A 22,552-nucleotide genomic window follows, 5' to 3' on the forward strand; every position below is an offset into this window, starting at 1 on the left:
CAAAATTTCCTTTATGTATTTTAGTCCTTCAAAATCAGATTTCATGTCTGATCATTTATGATTAAGGTTACCAAACAAGACCCCAGCTATGTCCACCCATATCATATTTAATTCAGATTAAACTAGAGTGTGCATCTAAAAGCATACATGTATAAAGTTTATAATAAACATCAGATATGGTCCCATCCCAGATATTTGCCATAAATTTATATGGTAATACAATTTTAACCTAGACAGCTTTTAAGCTTCATTTATTTCCTATGATAGTTTGAAATAATCTGTCTTCAAATAGTCTAAATTCAGTGCATTTTCCTAAAAGAAAACAACCAAATTAGATTATATATCAAATATTTTAAGTGGTCATTTTTCATCTTTTCTTTTCTATTTGCTTTCCTACACCAACCCCTAACACCATATGTTTCTATTCAGCACTCCCTAAAGGGACTTTGCAGCTTGCACATTCTGGTTTTTCACCTGAACTACCCTCTTTGTGAGTGTAAAACAAACTTCGGAGTTCAATCTACCTTTTCTTCATTCTATTATTTCTGTCCAAATGAATCTCTGGCTTACTTCCAAATTTAACACTATTCATATTTAACTCATACTGTGCCGTCCCACAAGCCCTCAGAAGCTCATGCCTATTTTGCATTGTAAGATCCATTTAGTGCATCTCTGAGAGTCCCCAAGTGATTCCATAGTAGTTTAACAGTCCAAGTTTAACATTTTCTATGAGATAAGAAAGAAAGAAAGAAAGAGAGAGAGAGAGAGAGAGAGAGAGAGAGAGAGAGAGAGAGAGAGAAAGGAAGAAAGAAAGAGAGAGAAAGAAAGAGGGAGAGAAGGGAGGGAGAAAGAGGGAAGGAGAGAGGGAGGAATAGAGGAAAAGAGGGAAGAAAGAAAGAAAGAAAGAAAGAAAGAAAGAAAGAAAGAAAGAGAGAGAGAGAGAAAGGAAGGAAGAAAGAAAGAAAGGACAAGAAAAAAAGGAAAATTATTGGTTTGTATCCATGTAAAATTCAAAAGAAATTGCACTACTCCAACACACACTAACACAGCATAAACATTTCTATTCCCAAAAAGTGAAATGACAGCATAGAAGGAGAAAAGGAACCAAATGACCAAAACACAGCAGGCATTAACACTAGTTCCATAGCCAAAACTTTAGGCAATTAGAAGAATGATTTGTAATTCAAGAGGTTCAAACTACTTCATCCCTGTAGTCTTGATGGCTACAACCTAAAATGGTTTATTCTGTGAATTTCCTGAGCAAACTGTCCAGTGACCTAACATCTCTAATTTTCAGTGCTTATTTTCTCTGCATCTATGGCTTCACACATATCTTCATAATCTGTCCTCTCAGTTGCTTGCTAAAGGTTATGTGACCTGGCTTTATGTGACATCCTTTGGTTTCCATTCTTTCCACTGAAATTATGGGGAACATCTACACAATCCTCCAACTCTTGGGTTCTATATCTTGGAGCATTGGCATCACCTAGGCAACCAAGGCCTGTTGCCAGTTTGAATAGTACCGTACCCCGCCCAACTTAGACCATAATTTTCAGTGGTTTCTGAGTTTATAGATGTGTGAAAATCCACAGCAATCTATGGAGCCCTATTCCAAAAGGGAAGCCTGCCTCTCCTTTCTCCCAGCAGTATTTTAGTGTGACTCTTTTATATCCTAGATCCCAAAATTGTAAATGTTACATTTATTTCTTCAGATGAAGCGATGAGATGAGAGCTTTACCCAAGCTGGGTGAATACACAGCTTGAACTGAGCCCAGAGCATTTTCTTCTCTGTATTAACTATGCCTGGGCCTAAGCCTGGAAGCTTTTAGTTTCTGTACAATCTAATTTTCCAAGCTGACTGCTTCAATATGGTTTTTCTCAGTTCGGGACTAAATTGCTCTGCCTGGCCTCGTACTGTGCTCTAATCGTCTGGATTCTCATTCTCTGCCTCATTCAGTCTTCCCCTTTGTCTGGCTTGTTCTCTTTGTAAACTGTCTATGTAAAACTGTCCCAGTAAGACTGAAACACACAAACACATGCACACAACATGCACACACACAGATGCACGCACGCACAAACACACACATCACCTACCACACCACCTTTTTCTCTCTGCTTTTAAGTAGCCTTTCTTCCTCTGCTGTTCTCCTGTGAATTGAGCATATCCTATCTCTGAATCATTCTATTCTGTCTAATCTTTGTCTGATTCATCACTCTGTCTGCTCATGGTTGCTTCCTTCTAACCTTACATTCATTGTTAGGGATTAAAGATGTATATTAAAAACATGTCTAATTCTAGCCATATCACACTGTAATCCAGGGCAAGTTTACATCTGGACTGGATCATATCTTTGGTTGTGATCTCCTGTCAAGGCAGCCATGTTTCTGAATTAGACATGCTCTGTACAGAATGGCTATGTCTCCTTCCTGCTATCTTTTGTATTGTCCTACTTCAAGGAGCAGTAGCTCGTTTTCCTGGGATGCATCTAAACAATTAGTGCTTCATTGCAACAATTTTGTCCAAACTTTAGTACTTAAAGATCTTCTGACCTATTTTTTTCTCAAATGTCTCACTGTAAACATGAATGGGAGCTTGCTTTAAAATCCTCTCCAACGTATTTGCTTTTCTGTATTCCTAACCATAACGCATCATGCTATCAACAAAATACAGTCGAGTTCTTTGCCACAGTACAATATAGTAACTTCTAGTCTACTTCTCAGTAGGTTGTTGCCTAACATCTGAAACCACCTGAGCCTGGCCATCGCTGTCTGCATCCTAACTTGCCATCTTCTGCCCTCCTCCCCTAGAGTCAGTCCTTACACAATGTGTGTCTTGCCTGATTTTCCAAATCCTCACAGAATGAGAAAAACCTGTGTGCTGTATGAAAGCATCACTTGTCAATAAAAATCTGGTTGGCCAGTGAGTTGAGGAGGAAATAAGAGGTGGAAATTCTTTATAGAAAGAGAAACTCTAGATAGTGTCAGGTTCTAGAAGAGATTCCAACTGAACTCTGATGAGTCAGAGGCATAAAACTGAGGAGAGGTAACCAGCCATGTGGCACTTATAGAATAGAACAAATGGGCTAATAATTCAGTTATAAGCCCCTTGGGGAACAACCACCAGCTTTGCCCTAGGCATTTATTCATATATAATTTAGTATCAAAGGCATTATTTTAGAAACTGGGATGTGGCTGGAAAAGTCTGCTTTTACAGAAGTTTCAAAGACTTAGGTAGTTGCAACAGGCACTTCACTTCTCCAGAACCAATATTCTGGGGTACAGGTGTTCAACATGTGCAGCTCTGAAAAACATCCCAGAATAAATAACGATAAGTCTCCAGAATGACAGCATGACTGTATATTGGTTAGTGTTTCTATTGCTGGGACAATACTTCTTGACCAAAAAGCAAGTTGGGGAGAAAAGGCTTATTCGATTAACACTTCCAAATCATAGTTCATCATTGGGGAAAATCAGGATGGAATTGCAAGCAGATCTGGACCTGCAGAGGCAATAACTGATGAAGAGGCCATGGAGGAGTACTGCTTACTGTTTGCATTCCATGGCTTGCTCAGCCTACTTTCTTATAGAACCCAGGACCACCATCCCAGGCATGGCAACACTCCCAATGGGCTGGACTCTTCTCCACTAGTCACTAATAGAGAAACTACTTTACAGCTGGATTTCATAGAGACATTTACTTAACTGAGGTTCCTTCCTTTCTGATGACTCTAACTTGTGATAAGTTGACACAAAATCGGCCAGTTAAACTGGTGTTTTCTAAAACTGTTGAATTATTATAAAAACAAAAAACTAACCTTCTTCTAACTCACCATACCTTCCTCTGAAGCTTTGGTAGGAGCACAGGTTCTGGGATGGGAATATAAGCTTGAATGCTAAGATAAGTGTAAAATAAGCCTGTTGACTCTAATGGGAACATGAGGCAGAGTCAATATTTGTTTTATATACCCTAGACTGCCTCTGTAATTTATGTATGCATTAAAATGTTATGTAAGCATATGCGACAATTGCTTATTGAATTATATGAAAAATGTTTCAAGCATTTGGCTACAAGACTGGAATATATGAAGCACAAAACTACACACAACTATCTGAATGCTGCAGAAGTAGAGTTCTGTGATGTACAGATCAAGAACTCTGAGCCAATGCATAGCACTATTTGCATAATACATTCTCCCAACCTGTACAAATGCTACCTCTTTGAAATGTATTCACTGGTAACCTGAGAAACAAATAGTGGTCACATTAAGTAAACGTTTGTTATCAAAGGAAATTGCAAATTAAAGTTCATCTTTTATCAAAAGAAAAAACATGCAATCAAATGCCCATATCACAGAACTAACCATAGATGGTGAGAGATTTAGAAATATGTATTCCATCTTTATTTGTTGCTATTTTATATTCTAAACAGAGTAATGTAGACTTTATTAGAATTCTGGAATATAAATGGTTTAAATTGAGATTTCAACACTAGCTTTGGAATCAATAAAATGTATGATTCCTGAATCAAAAATAGCTAAGCTAATACACTAAGTTGTTAAAATATTTCCTAACATTTAATAAGTTGAAGGTCATTGAAAAGAATAGGGAAGGTTTTTTTTTCACCATTCTTCCTAAAAGTTTAAAATTGTTTTTATATATGTGTGTGTGTGATAAAGATATAATACATTGCTTTCACTCTGCGCTGAAGTAGAAGTTGCCCATGGTTTTCAGATAACAGTCCTTTCTTCTCTTCATTTTATCTCCCTTCACCATTATGCTAATATAATGTACAATGTATATTTCTCAGAAACCCATCTAATAGCACAGAAGTCTTCATCAGGAATAAAGACACACATACACATATGAGCACACATTCCTGTGTGCACCCATGGACACACATACAAAGCCACACACATGCACGCAAACATAGACAAACATATAATAACTGAAATTACATATTTTTCCAATATTTATTTTAACAAATAGTTCAGAAAACAAGAAAGAATTGGAAATTTCACATCAATAATTTTTAATGCAATTTTATTTGCTATTAAAATATATTTAATTTAATATACAGACTTATACTTTTGCATGCGAATAAACTTAGAAATGAACACAGGTATTATTCATACTTTTATAATTTACATTAAAGTTGATTTAAGCCAAATAAATCAATTTTGCATGATTCTTTAAGGGAAAAAAGAAAATTTCTCACTACTCTTTAGACATCTTTTGAAAAGAACTAGTGAATTGGTTTGAGTACCTTATGACAATGACATTATTGATCAATTAATTTTATGTCATAGTGCTAATAATAATATGGATGTTTGTGATATATTAGTGCACTAATCGGTATTTTTATAATATATACATCAACATAAGTTTTGTATGATTTATTTAAAAATTGTGTTCAGAATAAAAGGCTTCACAAATCAATGAAACAATGACAGCAAATAACGGACAGGATTTTCAAGTACAGCCTTGTCTAAACTCATGCAGAGGATTGCTGATAAATTTTCCAGAGGTTTTAGATCAACCCTCACTCCTCCCTTTCTTCCTTGGTATTCTCAAAAGCAAATAGAAATAGTACATGGTGAACTAACTCTTGCTGACAGTCAGGCTGATGGTGAAGGTTGTATTTCAGTGTCCCCCTCAAAAGGCTAATGTATTGGAGTATTGGTCCTCAGATCGAAGGACCTATTTCCGTTTCTGTTCCTCCTTGTTCCTCTCTGTTTCCCACCTCTATCCCTCCTTCCTTTCTTCCCTTTCTCCTTCCCCTTCCCTCCCTCCCTCCCTCCTTCTCTCTCTCTCTCTCTCTCTCTTCTTATCCAGTGATGTAAATACTATTTCTTGGCATGTTTATACCAGTGATACTGTGTCTTTACACAAGAAGTCAGGAGTCAATGGACATAAACAACCTCTGAATTTTGAAGCCCCTAAAAGCCTTACCACTTTTAAGTAGATTTTCTTCTGTTTTTTTTTTGTTACATCACAATAGGAAAAATTACACAATAATGATTGAATTAATAATACTGGATTTAAAGATTGACATATTTGAGCTGTAATATTTATTTCAACAACATTACAAGAAACTATGGTGTTGAAAATAACAAAAGTAGATTGGACACTTTGGAACATGCTAATCCCAGCACTTGAGAGGCACTTGGCAGATCTCCGTGAGTTCAAGTTCTGCCTGGTATACTAAGAGACCACATGACATCCAGGGCTTGTTACTCAAAGAAACTGTCTTAAACAAACAAACAAACAAACAAACAAAAGCAAAACAAAAAGAAGTAGAAGTTATACACTACTAAGTTACATTGGCCATATTAATTCAAGATTAATTATGACTAAAAACGAAAAAAAAACCAGTATAGGTAAAAATTACATTCTTAGCCACAAGATGCACAGAAATATACATTTACTCATTCATACTAAAGGACTAGTAAAAATATTTTTGTGACAAATTATTTATAACAGATGTGCACTAGAAATAATGCGATAACTGTCAGCAGTAAAATATGCAAGTCAGGCAATACTCATTGAATAAATTACTCTGAAACAAAGAAAACTAACACAAAAAGACCTCAGAAACAAAGAACTAAGAAAAAAGCCATATGTAGAAGTGTATATAATGTGGCTCATGACTGTAATACCAGCACTTCGTAGTCTGAGGCGTGAGGATCATGAATTCTAGGTCAGCCGGGGCTGCATACCAAGACCCTATATCAACAGAAAGCATGTAATGCATAGGTTTATTTAGTTTAAAATGTGTCAGAAGTTAGTAGATGACTTTAAAACCAGGAGACTAGTTAACACTGAGAAAGATAGAGGGCTATTAATAGAGAAGGCATCATGGGTTGTTTGTTTTTAGTGTTAGTAATATATTTTGACCTGAACAGTGGCCTTGCTGAAAATCTCTTGAGTTATACGATTGTAATTTTGGCTACTACCTGTGACAAATAAATTCATTTGTTAGGGTACGTAGATTAGTGACATCTTAAAAGGGGAGATTTGGAGAAGTATTGGGCTCTGCTGACAAAGGTCGAAATCTGGGGCACCTGGACACCACAAGGGAAAAAGTAGAAACATGGAACCACAATGGTTTATTTGTCTAGGAAACCATGTACAAAAACAGTCAATAAACTTTATGCTAGGTTTTCCTCAGTTGTGACATCACCTTTAAAAATCAAAAAGTTTGGTAATCAAAGTTTGGAAGTAAAATTCAAACTTTCGTTTCTGTACTTTAAACATGTGTTACTAGAGCATATATCATGAGTCATCCTGTTAATAATATTTGAGAAGGACAAATCAAGCCAAAACAATATGAGTTAAAGCAAACTGCCAGGAAAATTTTTCTAGAGCACTCTTCAAGAATGACTTTTTTTTTTTTTTTTTTTTTTTGTGGTAAACATCATAGGCTAATTGTGGGTTTAAGTTCAAAGCTAATATCCAGGTGACTATTTTCTGAAAGCCTAAAGCCTCTCGAAGATGACCTGGAATAAGCAAGGTTACCCCTAGTGCACATCTTATAATTCAAAAGATCGCAAGAATACAGGTATTTGACCCACTGCTGATAAAGAGAAAGATATGGGTGTCCCATCTATATAGATTTTAAGATCATCTTTTCCCATTGATGAGTCTAGAGCTGCTGTTCCATCTGCTGTTGGTTCCCAAAATTATACAATGTGCTCTATTTCATAGTACATAAGCACTATGGGATTGCAGAGGAGTGACTATGCTGGGCTCAATATCAAAAGCTGTGAGAAACCTACTGAAAACTCTCAGCAAACAGTAGGAAACCTTAAGGGATTCAGAAACCATGATGCAGAAGTCTCCATTCCATGACACTGATTGAAATAAAATAGATTTAAAGGTAAGATTGCATATTGATCAGGAAGACAAAACTTCTCCCCCCCACCCAAAAAAAAAGATAGAGCAAACCATAACAACAAAAATTTTAATGCAGTCATTATCTTGAATCAGTCACTGTGGCAAGTGTTAAAATAAATCGTGTCACTTAGTTTTCATAAAATTCTTTCATTTGAAATACAGACACTGTGTTGAAGAGCTGGCTCAGAAGTAGTTAAGAGCATTTTCTGCTCTTGCAGAAGATTTGGGTTTAGGTCCCAACATGTATATGATGGTTCAAAACCATTTGAGCCTCAAATTTCAAGAGATCTGGTGCACTCTGCCAGATTCTGTAGAAGCCAGGCTTACATATGTAGCACATAAATACATACACACAGGAAAAACATTCATATCCACACAATAAATACAAAATAAATACACATACATATACATATTTGTGAGTATATTTGCATACACACTATGTGTGTGATATATACATGCACACTATGTGTGTGTGTGTGTGTTTGAGTGTGTGTGAATGGACTAAAACAGATCATAAAATCTAACATGATCATTAAGTTGTCAAAATACAAACTCAGGGAAGATGCAGGATACCTGGGTCTATCTGTTGACTAACCATGCTTCTAAGTTGTTTGTATAGTCCTAAAACAATCTGTGTGGTGTTCCATTAAGTCCAGGAAGGTTTACATCCCAAACATTAAAATATCCGGCTATTAAAGTGGCTTGTCACCATTTCTGTGACTGTGAGCAAGTATTAATCTTAGTATCATATTTTTTTTCATGAAAATAACGTGAGGATATTTCAAGAAATACAATTAGAATTAGTTAAGAGAGACATTCTCAATAAACTTATTAAGCTGTCACAGTTCATACTCTGGGGTTTTTCAGGTTATAATATCCAGAGAAATGATTCCTTGTTCTGTTTTATGGTTGGAGCTGAAAACACTGGTTACTTGCGATTTCCAGTTTTAATTACTCAGCCTTGTTGTTGGTACCAAACACTTACTGCTTTACAGCATGCTATCTATTCCTGCTCCCTCTGCCTGCTGTGCTCTAGATTTCAGTGTGTAGAAGAGCTCTGTACCTTTACTCTCCCTGTTGCTGCTCAGTCATCAATGGGACTGGTGTTATTATAACTGCAAATCTATTTATCACATAAACAAATTTTAAAAGGTCACATGTAGCATGAATTGCTCTGCCACTCTACAGTAAAGGCTTAGAGCCTTCCACAAAATTAGACTGTGTGCCTAGTGTCAGGGGAGTTTTAAATTATTGTTTTTTTAACATTTAAAATCACAGATATGTGTATATACAAACACATAAAGCTATTTTTTGCCACTGCACATCTGGTAGAGTCTGAGTCACGGCTCATTCTTTCTCGGTCAGGCTGGAAGTGTTCTCTAAAACAATGTTAGGCAACATCTTTAAGAATCTGTTCCAAACATAATATCAAAATTGCATAGATAACTAATATACACCAAAGATTAAAGGAAATTTTATAACACAATTAATTATAAGAAAGATAAGATCAGCTACATTTTGTCTATGCTGTTTCTTTTAAAAGAAATATCTGATTTAAGTTTTCTTCAAATTCTAGGAATAACCAAACTTTTTTCTTAGCAAAATGAACATCCAGTGTTTAATGCTGATGTACCATACATCTGGTACAGCTTTTTCTACTGTATGTAAACTAAACATATCTACTTTTTAAAAATCATAGGCTGCAACGAAACATCAAGTTGAAAATACACATTAAGTATTTGACTAACTTTATTTCCAAAATATTCCATCGAGATAAATATAGTACTTAAATAATTGGAATAAATCCAGGCTTGGATAATCATAGGCATGATATCAGAGACACATAAAAATCCTCTCTATCCTCTCTCACCTCTTGTATAAAACTCATGTAACATATTGAGTTCAGAAGAATTGTATTAGACTTACAATGTATGACCAGATACTATCAAATTATTTCAGTTCATTTTTACCCAAAACAGAATAAAATTGGCTTATAAGAATTATTTTTTTTTTAAATTTACTCCTATCACATTGAAAACTCCAGTCATTCCAATAAGATTACTGACATGCTATCTTTTTTGTTACTGTTTTACTTTTTATTTTATTTATGTTCATATTTTATTTTGGGTCAAAACTTGTAATCCAACACCATAATCCTCTTCAATTTGGAAGAGATGTGTATTTCAGTTGACACTTGATCAGATGGGCAGAGAATTTAATGCCATAAATCTTTTCTGTTCAGCTTTTGCTGCTATGCAATGCAACTAACATTTTTTTTCCCCTGACAAATTCTAGACATAACAGCTTTGGATCTAAAGGTATGTATTTTCAAGAAATTTTCTTTCATTGATTGGAAGTAGCAAGAAAAAAAGATACTATTTTAAAGCAAAGCCCCAAGTTTTATCCCCATCCTATTTGCACCAAAGCACAGAAAGAATTATGTGTGCAGATAATTAGATTTTATCTCCATCATTTGGAACTGTAGGAAACGTTCAGGAGACATTGGGTCTGCCTGAGAACCACAACTATAATGAGCAAAACTTTTGCCAGGCAGTGTGATCAGAAGAGTAGTCTCTCTTCTGCTTTGCTGTACAAAACCCAGACAACATTCACTACTTGCACCTTTCACTCAACCCTAATTTGTCTGTATATATAATTATTTGATAAAGAGTTGAAGAAAGATATTTGTAGGAAGCCTGAGTGGATGAATAGTGAGAAGATGAAGTCTTCAATTAATGTGTACTCCTTGATGTGAACATGGTCATGTCAAGGATCTTAATGGATCAGACCTATGGAAGTGGTAAATCCTTCCCCAGGAGACTCTCAGTGCAATGGCAAAGCCTTTCTTCTGATTTGAATCTGAATGTTGACAGTGTTTACTGATGACTGACCAAGTGCATCCAAAAACTGGCAACTGCAACTTCCTCCAGCTGTGTGATGGCAGCCTGTGTCTGCTTCCCTACAGAGACCTCCTACCAAGACTAGCTAGCCCTCCTCCTGTGCTGTACATAATAAACATATTGAGGTTTCAGGCTGTTGCTTAGATGGTGTCACTGTCTCAGAGAAAGCACAACCCACTTGATCCCAGCTTTTGCTCCTCTGTGTCTTTTCTCATTACTCCACTACCCCATCAAGTCAGGTAATGTCCAAACAGACAGAACATGGCAAAGACTATTCTAAATTATTCAATGATGAAAGAGGAAATCAAAGCATATTATTCCACTTTAACAAATGGTAAACCATTTTGTATTGGCACATAAGAGCACTTTGTCCTGAGTATTTAGGAACTTTGGGAGAAAAGCAACTAGAAAAGACTTAAACAACTGAGAATTTTTCTCATCCCAAACCTTATATGCTCTGACCATTCTTGCATTCCACTAGATGACTGAAAAAGCCTACTCTTTTTCAGGTTCACTAAACACATTTTGAACTTAGGGAATATCAGGTGAAGCTAAAAGAAAATGAAATTTATCCTGGAAAAAGGTTTGTGCTTCTTTATACTAAGCCAGGAAAAGTGAATCTTGCAGAATATACTTGTGTATAATATATAAACTTACTTGCTTATATTTTCCCATTAGTATTACTATTATTGATTGTCAATATAGGAAATACTTAAATAAACTCATTGTGGCCTTTGGTTGACTTTATGACACATAAAAACAGTTTTGCATATGGTTTTCATTTTTTAAGGCAAATTTTCTTAGAGTTTATTCTTATTGAATATACTGTACTTACAAATCCACAAAGAAGTTTTTAATTTTAAACAAAATTTCATCAGCCAAAATGTATATGGTGGAAACCTCACATTGACAAATACAATATATATTTCTAAGATGAAAATTTTAATGGTATATATTCCCCCATCAAAGCATATCAGTTCTAAATATAGTGTTTTAAACAAGCTGTTATAATATGAGGATAATTCCATTATAACTGTATTACTGGAAATTTTTAGAGGCTGAAGGCATGCTTAAAACCTTTAATTTGTTCTCAATTAAAACCACATTGTTTGTTCTTGTTTCATTTTGTAAAATACACCTGTAAAAATGAAGGTATTAAAATTTCACTCCTTTAAAATTAGAATAAACCCAGGTCCAGAAATATGCTACTTAAACCACAGAATATGGAATGTTCCAAAGCAATTTGTAAAACTATTGTCCTTATCATAAACCACTTGCTTATTCAGGATATCTGACACTGCCTTTGTAACTTTCCAACAGGCCAGTATTCATCTCACTTCAGAAAAGTTTATGTTTCAAGCAGGTATGGTAGTTATTCAACAGTATTAATCTTCAGAACCTTCTAATAAAGTCACAATTAGAGGAAAAATAAATTCACATTGGTCTGAGTATACTTTAGCTATCACTAGGATGTGCTAAAAACAAAAAAAAAAAAAAAAAAACAAAAACAAAAAAAAAAACCCACCTATGGCTTCTTTTCATAGATGCTTACTTTAGAAGTAATAATTGCTCTCTGAATTAAAGCACTTAGATAAACATACACCAGAAAATGCATGTGCAACACATCCTTTGTCCTTTGTGAAGCACAGATGCTACTTTATAGTTCTGGAAATAACTGGGTGATAAGTTTTATCCACTACTCCATAGTTTATACTTCCTCTCTTTAAAATATTCTGGAAAAAAAAACTTGGCGACAGCACTGTTCACTGTCTGGGACACCCTTCCAATTATGTAAGGTCAATAGCTTGCAAACAGGCAACAGAGCAAGCAACTGCTTTTTGTTTGTATGTCTACAGAAGGAGCCTCTGCAGCTCCATGCTTTGAGACAGCTTGAAAAATGAGAAATGGCCACTCACTTTGGGAGAGTTTGCCTTCTCATACATCAACTCCTGAGACATGAACTGATAATCACATATGGCAACAAAAAAGTGCTGAAAGAACAGAGTCCCACTCTGGGTATCTCCTCTCTGAGATGGTGACAAACACAAAATTCCGATGTAAACTCATCGTGCTTCATGTGGAACTGACTCGTGTGATTTGATTTTTAATATTTGAAAAGCATTTTTTCCTCTCTCCTCCCCGACAGTTTTCTAAAAGACCTAAGAAAAATGGGGCCGAGTTTGTGTGAAGATACACAGGGTGTGTTCTGTCAGCAGTTCATTCTTGTGCTCTGGTAAATTATCAGCTATCTCTTAAATCTTTGTGTGGTTCAGTTAAAGGAATAACAGATGGTTCAGATTTTATGTTTGCTGTTGTTGCAGTCTAACATAACTTTCTTTAAAAACAGACACTGTAGTCGTATATTTGGGATAGTATGTGAGTGTTTAAACAAGAAAATATTGTCTTTACATATTTTTGATGTAACAGAAATAAACTGAACAAGCATCACCTACAAACATCTAGCAAGCTTCCTCCATGAATTTCTGATTGAGGAAAGTATGTGTCATGAAATATGAAACTACACCACGAAGAGGTATGTGGCAGGCAAATTGATAACACCTCCAGAGTTAACCTTCCTGATCGAGGAATAGAAGGAACCCAGAAATAGACACTGCAGTTGATGCTACAAGCGATGCTGCAGGATGAAATTATTGCAGAGAACTGCAGAGGTTTCCTCATTGTAAGTGAGGATGCTATCTAAAGACACTGCATAGAGAGAAAGGAGTACAATTTAAAAGAAATAACTTTGTGGCTGTGGAGTATTAGATATCACTTTAAAACATGGCTGTTTCCTTCTACAAACTAAACTTACCTTTGTTAGATATTAAAGGTGTGTACTAAGATTGTGTCTGTATTCCAGCCAGATAGTACTGTAATCTGCATGGTATATCTGCATATCTTCAGATGTGATCTCTTGCCAGAGCAGCCATGTTGCTGGATTAAAATTCTTCTACTCATTTTCTTTCAAATGTGGCAAGCCTTATCTATCTCTTTCCTGTAGTCAATGAAAACATTGACTGGAATTTACTTTTACATAAGTAACATGATTTTCAAAATCTCTACTCATACCTGGATATTTTTCTTCATTTTATTCCATTTATGTTTAACAGAAGCTTTAAAACTTATTGTCATTAGGGATGGCAGTATCTTAGTGAAGACATGAAGTTAGCTCATTCAAAGTATAGGTGATTATGGGGATGAGATGGCTTAGCAGGTAAAGGTGCTTGCCACCAAGTCTAGCAGCCTGAGTGTGACACACTGGATCCACATGGTGGAGAGAGAACAATGGTTTCTATAAGCTGTCCTGTGATCTGTACACATGTATACATGTCTTCCCCCAAACAAAAAATGATAAATAATAAATGTAATAATATACTTAATAACAAAAGTGTGTTTGATTAAAGATTAGATAAGAAAACTAATATGTTTCCTGCAATGGAAGAAAGAAGAAAATTAGAACATATTTTTTTTGTGGTAATACTTGGAAAGCAAAAATGGGGCAAGGAGTAGAAAAAAAAAAGCAAAGCAGGAAAGGCACTGGGGAAAGATCTGAGATAAGATAACTAGGGGGGAGCAGTACAGAAGACCAGTAAAGGAAGGGACATCTTTCAACTTTCAGGGGAGTAAGTGATGCTTCATATCTACATGGTACTTCATTAATGACTGCATTTATTCCTGCTATCTCAGTGAAATCTTGAATAGCCCCTCCACTCCCCCCCAAAAAAAACCCCACTAATGATTTAAGAGCAGGGTGTATGAGAAAACGTTAATTGATTTTAAGTTGAGGATTGGATATATAGAGAATGGAACAGTAAGATAAAAGAAAAAAAAAATTGCCAAGACCCAGAATATGTGCTTCACACTAATGTTTAGAAAACTCTGCCCTAAATCAATCTGAATTTACTGTAGTATAACAGAGGGACTGTAAAAAGGAAACTGGGCTATTTCAATGCATTGTCAACACTTTGAAATAACATGCATTCTTTCTGTAGACATTCATCAAAGTAAAACTGCATAAAACAAATTCCTGGATTTGATCAGTTTACTTCATTTAGTTTACTGTGCTCAGAAGACAGGGAGTCAAATCCTTTCATTACATCTGCCTGCTATTAATCACTTAAGGTTTATGCTAGATATTTTTGTATTCAGCTGGTGTTCTGGAGGAAGAATGAGACTCAAATCTAATTAGTTTATGTTACATTAGAATTTGCCAGCCTGGGGCTGGAGCGGTTGCTCAGTGGTTATGATCCATTGCTGTATAATCATGAGGACAGGATGCCAGATTCCAGCACCCACTTGTGTCACCAAAGCGCCTGATGCTTCAGCACTGATGGATTCAATGGCCTTTTTCCTGTGAGTGCACATGCAGGTACAACAGTGTACATTTGTAAACATACATGTGTATGTTCACACAAACACACATATACACATAAACACACACAAAGTTCAAAACTAAATTTGTGTGACTGTGGATTTGAAACATTTTAATATTATCTTAAAATGTAAAGAAAAACCTTACTTAATTTTGGAATTATGGAAATTTTGGATTACAGTCGCTTTCAAAATAGGATAAAATTCTTTGTGGTTGTCATCCTATATCTTACTGATAATACTGATCCCTATCTACCCTACTCATATTACTGTCCTCTGTCCACTAGAAATCAGGAACACTTCCAAGTTTGGGCAACAAGAAATTTTTGTAGACATTGCTAAACCTCCCCAGAATAAAGGAAAAATAATATCTGGTTAAGGACAGTTGGATTGCACTAAAGGCATTAAGCCTAAAAATTTACCGTTTTTAAACAGTAATTAACACCCTAATAATAGGCAGTAGAAAGAACACATTTCAAATAGGCACAGTGTCATATTATCAAGTGTTCAATTCTATTAGTGGTGTTCTCATCTACCTTAGAATGACATTCATTCTAATTTCCATGCACCGGCCCATGAGCCAGAATTTGAGGCAGAGTAAGATTAAAACTGGACATTTGAGTTAGAAGCTACCTTCTGTTCTTCACACTTTCAGTAGATTACAATATGTGCTCAAAGACATAGATACGATAAACTTAATAGAATATAGAGAAGAGAAAAATCATAACCACAAAGCTAGGATTGAGGCTAGAGATAACTAAGTGTGTAGAAACTTGTTGTGAAACCATGGTGACCTGAGTTCTAAGCCGTAGCATGTATGTAAAAGATGCGTGAAGTTCCACATACCTGTATCACCTATCCTGGGGTGCGAGCCAGTTGAATCTTGAGGAACTACAAGGCAATCAATACAGGCAAAGGGCAAGTTGCATATTTAATGAAAGTCTCTGTCTCTAAAAACATAAGGTGGAGAAGTGACTGACAGACATTCTGAAGTCTGTCTTTGGCTCACACAGGCAATCTCATCTACACAAACATACAGTGCTTGGGCTCGGGCTTGTGTGCTTGCGCGCGCGCGCACACACACACACACACAAACACACACACAGCGTGCGCGCGCAAACAAAGAAGTAAGGGTAGAATTAAGTATAAGAATAAAACCCTTTCAAAACACAGAAGAGAAACTCAAAGCAGGGAGCACAGTTATACTCAAAGGCCCATGCTGGAGATTGTTAGAATCCAGGTGCAGAATTCTAACAAGAGGCTGTAAGGTGAAAATGAGAAGGGAGATTGGGACTTGGCTCATCCAGAGAAATCAGCAGTGAGATTATTGTCCTCCTGTTCAACAGAGGTTAAAAAATTGCTACTGTGAACCTCTGCCTGTGGCTTCACTCTAAAAATAGAATAAAGGATTTTTCTTTGCAGCTCAGATGTTCCTTGGGAGACTTTTTTTTCCCCTGAAGTTTATCCTTTATAAAAGTGTGTCCTCTCTGTGGTGCTGTGAATGGATTGCAGATGTGCGACAGGCATTTATATCCTTAGCTCTAGTGTCACTGATGGATACCAAAATGGCTTGAGCCTCTGGGCCGATTTCTGGCCATAAACATACCCATTTTATTACATATGTTACCATGTGAAACTTGTTCTAAATGTACACATGCTAAAAGTATCTTTTCATTAAAGCACTAATGCTTCCTTCTCTGAAGTTCTATATTGGAGACTGAGAAGCTCTACAACAAAAATCATATACTGGGAAACTTAAAAAATATTTAGGTCCTGAAAACTTTAGAGGCTAACTGTTCAAGATCAAATGTCAGTAAGCTTGATTTATCCTTAGGCTTCTAACCTGGGTTTACAGTGCCATATTTTCCCCCCAGGGGTGTTTTCGGTAGGCATCTAACTCTGGTGTTTCTTCATGTGGTGCAGTGTATCCATTTCCTTCTTTTCAAAGACACCAGTCCAACTGAAGCACAGCCCACTCTAATAGCCTCCCTTTCCCTCAATCATTTGTTTGAAAGTCCTGCCTCCAAATATGTTCACACCCTGAGGTGCTGGGGTTAGAACTTAAATACCAGGATTTCAAGGTGAGGGGAATAATTTGGTTCTACGGGACCTATTTTCCTGTTTTAACTCTCTGAGTACTTCATACATGTATTCGACAATATATGAATATCTACGCCCCTTATTTCCTTCCTACTACTTCTGCATATCTTCATCAACACCTCTGCCTCCTAACTTCATGCTACCTTATTTTTTTTTCAACTAGACATAAAAATAAAGTTTCTGCCTCTGCTAGTAATAGGCTAAGAAATTGCCGTAGACCTTTACACACATCACAGTGTTTTAAAAGCATGAAAGTAAAACTTGTATATGAAGTAAACACTGATTTGTTGGTAGGTTTTAAGGAATCCATCATGGAAATATATTTACTAAAGAAAGTATGCATTTCCCTGTAAACATTTGGCAAATCAAAAAGGAACATTTGGGGTGTGGGATAGATGGCCTGAGAGTTCTGAAGAGATGGCTGTTCTCTAACTCATTCTATAAACCAGGGTAGCCTCGGACTCAGACATCTACTTACCTCTGCCTCTTCAGTGCTGGGGTTAAAGGTGTGTACAAACAAGCTCAGCTTCCAGTACTTTTTATATATGAACTTAATGCTGTGAACTTGCCTCTTAGAACTGCCCTCACTGTCTCACATTAAGTATGGGTTTTCATATATTGTTTTTATTTTCCTTTAGTTAAAAAGGTTTTAATTTCTTTCTTGAACCATTTTTCATTCCACAGAGAGTTACTCAGTTTACATGAATCGGTAGCTTTCTGTCAGTGGTATTCAGTTTTTATCTTTAATGGTCAGATATCAATTATATCATCGAGTCATTTTATTTTTCTTGTATCTTTAAAACTTGCTTTGTTTGCAAGTCTATGGTCAATTTTTGGAAAGTTTCAGGAGCTGCAAAGAAGATATATTCTTCTGTGTTTGGGTAAAATGTTTCATAAATATGTTTGGTCTATTTGGTTTATGGCATCAGTTAGCTCCAACATTTCTTTGTTTAGTTTTTGTCTGAATTACCTGGCTATTAGAGAGAGTGGGGTACTGAAATCTCCAGCTATTCTGGTGTGAGGATGAATATCTGATTTAAGCTGTAGTCGTGTTTTGCTTTAGTTGTTGTTTGTTTGCTGGTATGTTTTGAACTTAGGTAGCCTTCAATTTGGTGCATAAGTGTTTAGAACGGCAGTATCTTCTTGGTGGATATTTTTTCATATGGCGAGTATATAGTGTCCTCTATGATTGTGACTTAGTTTTGGTTTGAAGTCTATTTTGTCAGATAGTAAAATGGCTTGTTTCTTGGGTCCATTTGCTTGGGAGATCATTTGCCATCATTTTACCCTGAGATAATGTCTATCTTTGATGTCAGTTAAGGTGTATCTCTTCTGTGCAACAAAAGAATGTCCTCTACTTAAATACAATCTATTAGTCTCTGTCTTTTTATTAGAAAATTGAATAGTTAATTTCAAGCATTATCAATCAGTGAACAGTGTTTGTTGATTCTCATTATTTTGTTGTGGTGGTATGGTTTTCTTTCCATTTGTTCATATTGTAGATTCCATTTATTCATTTTTATATATTGAACTACCTGTGCATTTCTAGATAAAGCCCACTTGATCATGGTGAATGATCCTTTTGATGTATTTTTGGATTAGTTTTGCAAGTACTTTGTTGTGACTTTTTGCACCCATGTTTACAAGAGAAATTAGTCTATAACTTTTGTTGTTGAATTTTTTTGTAGTTTAGGTATCAAGGTATCTGTAGCCTCATAGAATAAATTAGATAATGTTACTTTTGTTTCTATTTTATGGAATAATTTGAAAAATTTTGGCAGTAACACTTCTTTAAAATTGTGCTAGAATTCTGTGTTAAAGCCATATTTTCCTGGGCTTTTTTGGTTGGAAGACGTTTAATGACTTTGGTTATTTCACTAGGGAATATAAATCTATTTAAATTGGTTATCCAATCTTAATTTAACTTGGTAAGTGATATCTATTGAGAAAATTCACCCTTTTTTGGTATTTTCCAATTTGATAAAATACAAGTTTTTAAAGTATATCCTTAACATTCTCTAGATTTTCTCAGTGTCTGTTGTTATGTGCCCTCTTTTATTTCTGATTTTGTTAACTTGAATATTCTTTCTCTTCTTTTAGTTAATTTGGATAAAGTCTTGCTGATCTTATTGGTTTTTTCAACAAACCAACTCTAGTGTCATTTATTTTTTTGTATTGTTAGAGCAAAGAAGGTTCAAGGAGATCTTTGTGACCCCTTGAGGAAAGGAGCAAAGATGAAAGAGAGACCATAGATTTTCTGCTACAGAGCTGGGAATGAGACTGGGTAGATTGGATCTGAAAGAAGAAAAGGAATAGTGTAGAGCCACTGTCAGCCTAGTCCTTGCCCTTACAGGAAAGGCCCTTGGGGTATCATGGTAGGCCTGTTGTAGGTTGAAGCTAGAACAAAGCAATGCTATAGAGAGGATATTGGGAGGAAAAGATCTGAGATGGAAAACATGGCAGTAGGGGCAGGGCATGCCAGTTAGCACAGGAGTGGTGGGACCAGTGGCTCTCCCTGGTTCACATCCTCAGGCAGGGTCGCCTGTGCTCCCCTACTACCACTGCTACCACCACCAGGGTGAGCTCTACAGTGCTGCTCAGGTGAGGTGTAGGCCCTGCTCTCCTGAGTGCTGCAGCTGGTGAGAGGCAGAGCTAGCTCTTTCATGCACATGATCTTGTGGGTTGCTCTTTCATGCTTATAACCCTGTGGACAGCTTTTCTGACTATCAAAGGTGGCAAGGAGTAGGGCATCACCTCTATGCTCATATGATTCCCACTGGTCAGGCAGCTGATGGGTGAAATCTTCTGAGAAGCAGGTATCTAATGGCCTGCCTATGCTATGCACTGGAATGTAAAACTGTGAGGATGTGGCATGGCAGTGTGCAGGTCTCTGTCTTCCTCATCCCATGTTGTGCTGTGTAGTGTAGGCTGCGCTCTGTGTATCTATGGCCTGCATATGCTATGGGGCAGAGGGCAGGTCTGTGGGCCTGTTTTTCTGCCCCTCACCACAAATGATGAAGAGATGAAGGTCTCTGTCTACCATCTTCCTCCCACACTATGCTGCCTGGATTTGATTTGATTTGACTCTTATGAGTCTTGGGCAAAAAACAGCTTTGGTCACCAAGTAAGATATAAAACTAGGATGAACAAAGGACTTTTAACTGTTCTGGCCTTGATTGATCTAAGAACAACACCACCAATAAGGTGTCTCTTTGTCCATTGCCAGGGGAATCAATAACTAATTTTTTAATTGTGTTGTTTGATTCCTTGAATTTTTTTTCTATTTTTTGTTTATATCTATTCTAGATACAAACCCTATATCAAATGTTTATGCTAGACCTTTCTTGATTAGTACCACAATCTTGGTCTGAGAAGAGTTACACAAAACACTGATGCGGTACACTTTTCTAAGTTTAGATGCCTAAGATGACAAAAGATCACAAGCAATGCTTGCCCACAAAAAAAAAGTTCTGAAGAGAATTCAGTTTATTCCAACTGATGTCTCAAGACAGGGGCTCTGGTTCTCGGTGTCTCCTTAGTAGGGAAAAGCCAGTCTCTCCTCAGCTCTGAGGAGAACTTGAAAGAGCTCTGCAGCCACAGTCTAGTATAAAAGTCCTGAAGTTCCTTGGAAAGATGCTGCTCTGGAGCTACATTCAAAGGCTTATGAATCTCTACCAAGGTCCTCGAGTGGGTGCAGTGGAAAACGTAACTCAAGAAAAAGTGTGTGTGTGTGCAAACATGATTTTCCTTTTGCTTTGTTCTGTCCTCCAGGTTCTTAATATTGAAGTCATGTTTTTCATCTATGGATAAAAACTTTTTTGGTACTTAAACCGTGTCTGGTAAGACATAGAACATAGCAACAGGTGACTCATTCTCGGTTCTTCTCAGATCATCTCATTGTGTCATTAATTTTGGTCAATCAAGCACTGGAAATGAAAACCCAGATCACAAATCATTAGTTACTTATCAACTTCTGAATCATTTACTCTTATAAAGATAGGAAAAAAATAATGTCCTAATTAACCTATCACCCCTTTCTATTTTTAAAAGTATTTGGGAAGGCAAATAAATCAGTGTATTATCATCTTCATCACTTCAAATGTGCAAATTAAAGTTATTAGATTTAAGAGAAGGTACAATACAGTAATCTTTCTAGAAACCAGTCACAGTATACATTAACTACTGTTTGTAGGTATTTCAGTTACTGTCTCTTAGATACAAGTAAGATAGTATGAATTAACTAGTATATTAATTTTTGTAGTCTAAACAATGAATATAAGTTGTTTTTCCACATAAATGTTGTGTCCAAAGTAGTCATTTCTCTAAGATTTCTGAGAAAGGGTAGAAATTAGATATGAGTTAACCAAGGTAAATACAGATTAATCTTTGTAGCTTTATCTCAGATGATCAAAATGTAGCCAAGCATACTTAAAGTGTAAGTTAAACTCTTCCCACTGTATAGCAAACTCAAACATCACAGAGCTTTTCTCAGTTGCCAAACATGCACACTAACAAAGGATCTGCAGTGTCAAGAGACATTCATTATAGTATCACGTACATTGTAGTTTTGACATTCCCCACTCCTTTTCTGGGCTTTTCAAGGAAGAAGAAATGAGAACAAAAATCTTAAGAGACAGATCTACTCACCACTATTTATAAAGGGAAAAGCCATCATTACTCCAATAAATATGACATACACCTCATAAGTACCCATAAAAAACTCTAAAAATGCCAAACTGTAGAACTGAAGGAGATTCTGCCTCCCTTCAGGTTATCCATCCCAATCTAAGTGGAATGTGTCCTCTACTGTGCTTTACTATGTAAACTTTACCTTAAACTCTCTATGTCTATTAATTGAAGTTCTTTCTTTGAGACAAGAAGTAAGGAGATACATGGAACCTATATTTTCCCCAAGAACTGTGATTTGAATAGGAAAGCCCCCAGTGGGCTCACAGATTTGAATGTGTGGTGTTAACGAAGTGGTGCTACTTGACAGGGATCAGGAGTTGTGGCCTTCTTTGGAGAAAATGAGTCACTAGAGTTTGAGTTTAGGTTTTCAAACGGTCAAGCCAGACCTGGTGTCTCTTTTGTATTTTCCTGCTGCCTGCCAATGCAGATGTAGAACTCTCAACTACCTCTCCAGCAGCATGTCTGCCAGAGTGTCACTGTGCTTCCCAACATAAAGATAACGGACTAAACCTCTGAAAATGTAAGCAAGCCACAATTAAATGCTTTCTTTTACAAAAAGTTGCCATGGTCATGGTATATTTTCACAGCAATAGAACACA

The 22,552-nt window shown here is 36.3% G+C and overlaps 1 non-coding gene across 1 annotated transcript; it reads right to left on the bottom strand.

Moving 5' to 3' along the window:
* Positions 1-20,351: 20,351 nt before the first annotated feature.
* On the bottom strand, positions 20,352-20,495 carry LOC117720306 (small nucleolar RNA SNORA48). Its single transcript, XR_004608317.1, has one exon. It is a non-coding gene; the product is annotated as a small nucleolar RNA SNORA48 (small nucleolar RNA).
* Positions 20,496-22,552: the final 2,057 nt, after the last annotated feature.

This window comes from Arvicanthis niloticus, chromosome 14 (genome assembly GCF_011762505.2).
Source record: "Arvicanthis niloticus isolate mArvNil1 chromosome 14, mArvNil1.pat.X, whole genome shotgun sequence".
Taxonomy (NCBI): Eukaryota; Metazoa; Chordata; class Mammalia; order Rodentia; family Muridae; genus Arvicanthis; species Arvicanthis niloticus.